This window comes from Thamnophis elegans, chromosome 17 (assembly GCF_009769535.1).
Source record: "Thamnophis elegans isolate rThaEle1 chromosome 17, rThaEle1.pri, whole genome shotgun sequence".
Lineage (NCBI taxonomy): Eukaryota > Metazoa > Chordata > Lepidosauria > Squamata > Colubridae > Thamnophis > Thamnophis elegans.
Genome location: NC_045557.1, coordinates 565,405 through 573,805, shown reverse-complemented (window position 1 = coordinate 573,805; position 8,401 = coordinate 565,405). Strand labels below are relative to the sequence as shown.

Sequence of the window (8,401 nt, the reverse complement as noted above, 5' to 3'; positions counted from 1 at the left end):
GGAGGGGGATCACTCATCACGCTGCCTCTGCACACACAACCACACCTGTTGGGCTGCCGTCCCAGGCTGGAGGAGGCGGAAGGAAGGTGGCCTCCAGAGGACGGGAGAGACCCCAGACCTGATACCGTCAGTAGGGAAGAACCCCCCCCACCAGCCCCACTGCTGACTTTTCTTGCCACACTTGTCAAATTGAATCACTGCAATTTTAAGTGAGTAACGTGGTTGTTAAGTGAGCCTGGCTTCCCCATTTGAATTCGCTTGTCGGAAGGTCGCAAAAGGGGATCTCGTGACCCCGGGACAGTGTGACCGTATGATGAACTGGTTACCCGGCATCTGGAGTTTGATCGCGTGAACGTGGGATGCTGCAGTGGTCAGAAGCGGACAAATGGAAATGTCACTAAATGGTCGCTGAATGAACCGTTGTAAGTCCAGGACTCATCCGAGGGTCCCGATGGGAGAGGAGAGTCACGGAGCGTTGTGTAAAAGCAATTCGGTTCTTGGCTCTTTTCAACAACTTTGATGACTTCTGAGTTTCTTTGGTGCCGTAGATCAGCTTTGCTGGCTGAGGAACTCTGGGAGTTGAAGTCCAGAGGTCTTAAAGTTGCCAAGGTTGGAGGCCACTGCAGAAGATGACACAAAAAATCCTCCCGACCTTTTTGCTTCTCAACAACATTTCAAGCTCTTTCTACACTTACAAAATCATCTTAATCATCCAAAATAAATAAAAACACCAGACCAGGCGTGGTCTTTTAGCAAAAACTAAAACTTTTGATTTATCAAAGTTAAGGACCAGCTTGTTTTGCCTGCAATAGCCGAGTGTTGCCCTAATTTTGCGTTGTGCTAGGTTAGGAGGATGGGAATCAGGGTCCTGTAAGAGATCGATCAGGGGATTGATATAGAAGTTGAAGAGGGAGGGGGACAGGATGCAACCCTGCCGTACCCCTTTTTGTACCCTTACTTGGGCAGTTAAACTCCCTTGGGGATTGCGCCTCACTTTCAAGGGGGAATTGGCATACAATTTTTGTATGAGGAAGAGGAGGCGTTGATCGATAGTGGTGCATTTTAATTTCCCCCAGAGGGCGATCCAGGATATTGAATCAAAGGCCTGCTTACAATCCAGGAAGTCCACAAAAAGAGAGGATTTTTTAATACGTGTATTTTTGTACTAAATGGTGGAGTACCAAGATATGATCCACCGTAGATCTTCCTTCTCTGAAACCGGCTTCTTCGATTATCCCCCCTGATATTAGCAAATCCTGGAGTTTATAGTTTAGGTGTTTGGCATACAGTTTACTAATAACGCTCAGAAGACTAATGGGTCTATAATTGCCTGGGTCATTTCTATTCCCTTTTTTATAAATTGGTATGATAATTGCTATTCCCCGATCTCTTGGCATATGGCCAGTTTTATCTATGAATGTAAACAGAGAGGCTAAAAGTGGAGCCCACCAACTCCAACTGGCCGCCTTTTTGATTATTTCTGGCAGAACATTATCAGCCCCGGGTCACTTATTAGCAGTGGTGGGTTTCAAAAAATTTTCGAACCTACTCTGTGGGTGTGGCCTCCCTTGTGGGAGTGGCTTGCCGGCCATGTGACCTGGTGGGAGTGGCTTGCCGGCCATGTGCTTTCTTTCTTTCTTTCTTTCTCTCTCTTTCCTTCCTTTTGTCTCTCTGTCCCTTTTTCCTTTTTTTCTTTCATCTCTCACTTTTTCTTTCTTTTTTCTTTTTTTTATTTCTTCCTTTCTTTCTCTTTCTGTGTGTGTGTGTGTGTGTGTGTGTTCGGTTTCAAAGAATTTTGGAACCTCTTCTGTAGGTGTGGCCTGCTTTCTGGTGGAACCTCTTCTAACCGGTTCGGTAGATTTGACGAACCGGTTCTACCGAACTGGTGCAAACTGGTAGGAACCCACCTCTGCTTATTAGCCTTTAGGGCTCCGATCAACCGGGATATCTCTTCTGGTGTAATGGGGGGGGGCAGTAAGGAGTGTGGTCCAAACTAGCTTGGCTCTCCTTGGTTACATAGTCAGGATCTGTATAAAGCTCCCTAAAATACTGTTCCCAGACATGAATCGGAACCTGATTAGTTGGGGGGTAGGGGGGGTTTCCCCAATCCCCTGGTGATGCACCAAAAAGGGATGTATTTTTTTGTCCCAACTGAAGTAATTAATCTATGTCAAGACTCCCTCCGAGTCGCATTTTTTTATTTTCTTTTAGAAGGGTCTTATATTGTGCTTTCAACTGCTTTAAGTAGTGAGTGTGATCCTCAAAAGGGGCATTTTTACTTTCCCTGTACTCCATATTATATATCCTTTTTAGTTGCGCGCAACCAAAACCATTTTTTATTCTTTGAGACCGGCCTTTGGGAGCGAGCTAGTGTTCTGTTGATGAGAACCGAATTCAAATTTAAAATTAAAGTTTCAAACCCCTCTAAGTAAGATCCTCCAAAGTTATTCCTTAACAGAGATGTAGGTAGCTCTATGGTTTCTGGAACTAACATCCGTTTGGTAACTTCCTTAGCATTTTCCTCATTCCATTTAATTTTTATCTGGGTATTTTGAGTCTCTAACCGGGGCAGGTAAGCTGTACCTGCCCTCAGAGATCTCTGGTGCAATGTGAGAGTAAGGAGTATTGTATTATGATTGCTTTCCAGTCGTGAGTCTACCTCCATCTTCTGTAAGAACTTCCGATCATATGATATTATCCAGGAATCAACCGTGGATTTTCTTCCTGCTCCCCGAGAAGTATATTCTGCTGGATAGTCGCCCCATGGGGACCCATTAAGGATACAAAGATCCAAACATACAGTCATCTGTCCTACACACAAACCTGCCCGATTTGCTTTAGCGTCTTTAAATTGTCTGGAATGCAGGGATTATCCTGTTACATTCTCATCATAGTGGATCTTACATTGATTAAATAATGCTTGATCATTTGGTCCCATTCTAGCGTTTAAGTCCCCCCCCCTATAATTATTGCTGCTTTGGGGGTATTTGTCTGAGCAGCCAAGAATAAAATCTTCTCTGCTGTCCCAAATCTTATTGATCACACTATTCTTATTAAGTGGAGGAATATAGATATTAAACAGCAAAATATCCACCTGTTTAAATAGCAATAGCAGTTAGACTTATATACCGCTTCATAGGGCTTTCAGCCCTCTCTAAGCGGATTACAGAGTCAGCATATCGCCCCCAACAATCAGATAGATAGATAGATAGATAGATAGATAGATAGATAGATAGATAGATAGATAGATAGCAATAGCAGTTAGACTTCTATACCGCTAAGGAAGCTGCCCTATGATGCTCAGATGGAACAGCTACCCGAATTCCCATGTCTCTTTCCATACCCACTTCCCCGGCCTCTTATACACCCGGGCACAGGGCATGGGCCAGGTTTATCGGAGGCAAGGAGGGGAACGATGGGTGGCGGGTAGAGAGCAAAGTTATTCTACCAGATGCACCTCTAAGGATTCCTTTAAAACAAAATTCGTTATCTGCAGGACTAGATCACCCAGGGCATCCGTTTCAGCCTGCAGACTGGACGCTTGTAAAGACGCGGGGACCAACAACCTCCTTGGATCAGCAGTGGAAGGGACCCTTTCAAGGGCTTCAGACCACCTATACAGCCCTAAAAGTGGAAGGCCGGGCATCTTGGATTGATCACTTCCAGAGTGAAGAAATACCCACGATCTGCCCGTCCTGATCCCTGGACTGCGCAGTCTGTGACTTTCTCAGTAGCAGAACTGGGACTGAAGTTATTGTTCTGGAACCAAAAGCCTCCGGAACCATAGTTGTGTGAGAGGAGAACTGCCATCTCCCATAGGTGTTTTCTCAATTAGAACATTTCCCCAAAAGGTGTTTGTAGCTACCCACGCTAGGAGTTACCCAATTATTACCACTAGCTGATTGGTGCGTCTGTGTGCATGAAGGCTAAGATATTAAGACAAATAAACTTAACAACCTTTGGGATGAGATCACATGATTTTGTTAGGTATCTGTGCTCTTCCCATATAGGTGGGTACCTATGTTATGCCCACTTTACCTGAAAGGAAGATTGGAAACCACAGGAATCTTGAACAAGTCAGAAAGTACCTGAACCCCTTTCTTTGCTCCGTGGGCTCTGGTCCCTCAATAATGCTTTGTATCACATACAAGCGGTGGGGGAAATCCTAGCTAAGGAGACTGGGGAGTTTTTTTATTGCTGCAGCCAAAGAACAAGAAGCCATTTGGACAATGACAGTTCAGAATAGAATGGCTCTAGATATGATATTGGCATCCTAAGGAGATGGGTGTGCACTACTTGGACAACAATGCTGTGTGCAGATTCTGGAGAAATCCTGGAATTCCACAGCTGAACTACACACATCACAAAGAGAGCTGCAACCCCCCCTCCCCCATGGACGAATGGAAAGACTAGTGGCATTGACTGACAGGAGGGTTGCCTGATTTCACTGGTTAAGTACCTAATAATGACCCTGGCAGGCAAAGTCATTGTTCTCTGAATCACCTGTTGTGCATTACAATGCCTTCTGCTTTGCCTCCCCACCTGTAAGTAAACCAGGAGGTCTCCCAGTACAGGGATATTGCTGTTGGGTGAACCTTGGAAAATGAGATTATTTTCAGATTCAAAGGGGGGGGGATGATGGGCTGGGGGCTAAAGCAAGGTCATAGCACACACTTGAAAGTAAAGCAGGAAGACTGTAATTGGGGTGTGGGGCTCTGTCTGTCTCACAAGAACAAAGAATGCTTATCAACAGGAAATATGCATGTGTAAAGCTTGCAGCAATTATGGGTAGCTAGAAAGTGGATAACAGTAACAAGAATTAGAGAACTTGCAGAGCTCAGCTAAAAGTGAGGAATAGAGATGGCCGGCAGCCAATGAAACGCCTGTTAGAGAACTCCTGGGGCCTTGTTAGCCAAGGCTTAGGAATGGCACAGCTGGAGACCAATAGAACAAATGGTAGAATTATTGCTAAAGTGTTTTTTAGAGGATATTTCTTATTATTTCACCTTGTCCCGCCTTCTCCTTGAGTGAAAATGCATAAAGCTTTCTTAATCGTTTGTTCTTGGCCTTTTGACCAGGAACCTTTTTCCTTGGAGTCCTCTGCGATTTCTCCACGGGTCGTTCATGAAGCCAATGAGGAAAGAAGACTCGGAAACGAATTTCCTTCGGGACGAAACCAACCCGGAACAGAGTCCGGAGGCTTCTTTTATTGAGCATACACAAGGAAGGGGTGGATTAACATAGCCAATGCGGACCAATCATGATTGTACAAGTCCATGGTATATGGTAACTCATTTACTCCCATGTAAACCTCTAGAATACTCAGTCAATAAATCTTTTACTAGCAAACTTCTAATCCTTAATTAATGTTTGAGAGTAAAACAGTTGTAACCCCTGATTTAATCAACGCCTATAATTAAAAGTCTGTGATTACTGATCTGCTCAGTGTTAAGGGTGCTGATTTAATCAACGCTTGGAGTCCCCTCCAAAGAGGGAGAGGGTGTAGGAGGAAAAACACACACACAGAGACACAGAGACTGTTTCCAAGGGCTCAAAAAGGTTGAAAACTGCAACTAGGAAGGGGGCAGTATTGGAGGGGATTTCCCCCCACTGCTGCAGTTTTTGGAAAGGAGGAGCAGGTGGATGTGGAGAGGGAGGGGCTGGTAAGGCAGCTAAAGTGGGGAGGGGCTGGCTGACTACTGTGCTTACTGTCTCTGGGGTGCATAGGGCACTGCACACCAAGACAACTACACACAAGAACAGCTTTCCCCCACCTGCCATCACTCTGCTCAACAACAAATTCCCACACCTCCTCCTAAGACTGCATTACTATCTTCTTCTTACTCTTCTCGGTAACTGTCTCTCCCCACTTATGACTATGTTGCTTGTATCTTGACAATTTAGATGGTTCTGTTTCTTTCTTAGTATGATTTGATTGCTTATAAGTAACTTACGACTATCACCGAGTGTTGTATGTTGATGGATGCCTTTTATTTCACTTCAGGTACACTGTGAGAGGCGATGCACCAAAGACAAATTCCTTGTGTGTCCAATCACACTTGGCCAATAAAGAATTCCCTTCTGCTCTGTCCTATTAACGGAGGACATTTCTTGGGTGAGAAGTGAAGGGAAAGGAAATCCAGTTGCCTCCTGAAAAAGCACCTTCGGGATGAGATCTGCTGCTTGAGCAGAGGGTTGGGCTAGAAGACCTCTAAGGTCCCTTCCAGCTGGCTTGTTCTTATTGTGTCAGCTCAGAAGGGAACTTCCTCCATCGGTCTAAGCCTCACTGGGCTCCAGCATCAGATTAGCTCAGGTCTTCAGTGCAAAACGAGGAGAAACTCATTCCACACTCTATGCATTTCTGAGGTTTTTCTCCTGAATGGATCCTTTGATGTCTATAAAGGCTACTTCTCTCACTGAAGCTCTTTCACACTCCAGGCATTAATGAGGTTTTTCTCCTGTATGGATCCTTTGATGTCTATAAAGGTTGCTCCTCAGACTGAAGCTCTTTCTACACTCCAGACATTTATGAGGTTTTTCTCCTGTGTGGATCCTTTGATGTCTATAAAGGTTGCTCCTCAGACTGAAGCTCTTTCTACACTCCAGACATTTATGAGGTTTTTCTCCTGTGTGGATCCTTTGATGCGTATAAAGATTGCTCCTCTGACTGAAGCTCTTTCCACACTCCAGACATTTATGAGGTTTTTCTCCTGTGTGGATCCTCTGATGTGCATAAAGGCTGCTCCTCTGACTGAAGCTCTTTCCACACTCCAGACATTTATGAGGTTTTTCTCCTGTGTGGATCCTTTGATGTTTATAAAGGTTGCTCCTCTGACTGAAGCTCTTTCCACACTCCAGGCATTCATAAGGTTTTTCTCCTGTGTGGATCTTTTGGTGTGTATTAAGGTGGCTCCTCTCACTGAAGCTCTTTCCACACTCCAGACATTTATGAGGTTTTTTTCCTGTGTGGATCCTTTGATGTTTATAAAGGTTGCTCCTCTGACTGAAGCTCTTTCCACACTCCAGACATTTATGAGGTTTTTCTCCTGTGTGGATCTTTTGGTGTGTATTAAGGTGGCTCCTCTCACTGAAGCTCTTTCCACACTCCAGACATTTATGAGGTTTTTTTCCTGTGTGGATCCTTTGATGTGCATAAAGGCTGCTCCTCACACTGAAGCTCTTTCCACACTCCAGACATTTATGAGGTTTTTCTCCTGTGTGAATATATTGATGTGCATAAAGGCTGCTCCTCCGACTGAAGCTCTTTCCACACTCCCGACATTCATGAGGTTTTTCTCCTGTGTGGATCCTTTGATGTGCATAAAGGCTGCTACTCTGACTGAAGCTCTTTCCACACTCCAGACATTTATGAGGTTTTTCTCCTCTGTGGATCCTTTGATGTGCATAAAGGTTGCTACTCTGACTGAAGCTCTTTCCACACTCCAGGCATTTATGAGGATTTTCTCCTGTGTGGATCCTTTGATGTCTAGAAAGGTTGCTACTCCGACTGAAGCTCTTTCCACACTCCAGACATTCATGAGGTTTTTCTCCTGTGTGGATCCTTTGATGTGCATAAAGGCTGCTACTCTGACTGAAGCTCTTTCCACACTCCAGACATTTATGAGGTTTTTCTCCTCTGTGGATCCTTTGATGTGCATAAAGGTTGCTACTCTGACTGAAGCTCTTTCCACACTCCAGGCATTTATGAGGATTTTCTCCTGTGTGGATCCTTTGATGTCTAGAAAGGTTGCTACTCTGACTGAAGCTCTTTCCACACTCCAAACATTTATGAGGTTTTTCTCCTGAATGGACCTTTAGATGCTTCCGAAGATACTCATTTCTCTTGAAGAATTTTTCACATTCCGGGCACTGATATCTCTCTTCTTCCTCCTGGATCCTTTGGGGATTCCGGGGTCTTCCGAAGGACCCTCCGCCCTCCAGGCCCGTCTCGGCGTCTCCCCCCGTTTCCTCCTCCCCGCATCGCCCTCCAGACAGCCGCCTTTCCCGGGCTCCCCCTGGGCTCATCCCTCCTGCAGCTCCGGAGGACCCCGGCCTTTCCCTGCCGTCTCCCGGGGCTGCTCCGCGGGGCCCGCTCTCCTCCTCTCGGGCGGCGCTTCCTTCCTTCCCTCCCCCGCCGGGCTCCTCCGTCCTCCTGCAGGGGAGAAAGAGAGGCGGGTCACGGCGGCGTCCCCCTCACCGCAGGAGAAGCCCAGGCCGAGGCCTCCCCTTCCGAGGACCCGAAGGAGACCCTCGCAGGCTGCCTCTCCGTCCCAGCAGCCTCTACGTACTTCCGGTTTCTCCGCCTCCGAAGGGAACCGCTCCTTCCGTCAGCTCTCTGGTTCCGAAAGTGAAGGCGCTCCGTTTCCCAGCCCCTCCTTCCTCCGAAGCCCCGCTGGAACAG

The 8,401-nt window shown here is 46.1% G+C and overlaps 1 long non-coding RNA gene across 1 annotated transcript; it reads right to left on the bottom strand.

The window, feature by feature from the left end:
* Positions 1-7,859: 7,859 nt before the first annotated feature.
* On the bottom strand, positions 7,860-8,394 carry LOC116520278. Its single transcript, XR_004256744.1, has 2 exons — positions 8,289-8,394; positions 7,860-8,152 (listed from the first exon to the last, which is right to left on the bottom strand). It is a non-coding gene; the product is annotated as an uncharacterized LOC116520278 (long non-coding RNA).
* Positions 8,395-8,401: the final 7 nt, after the last annotated feature.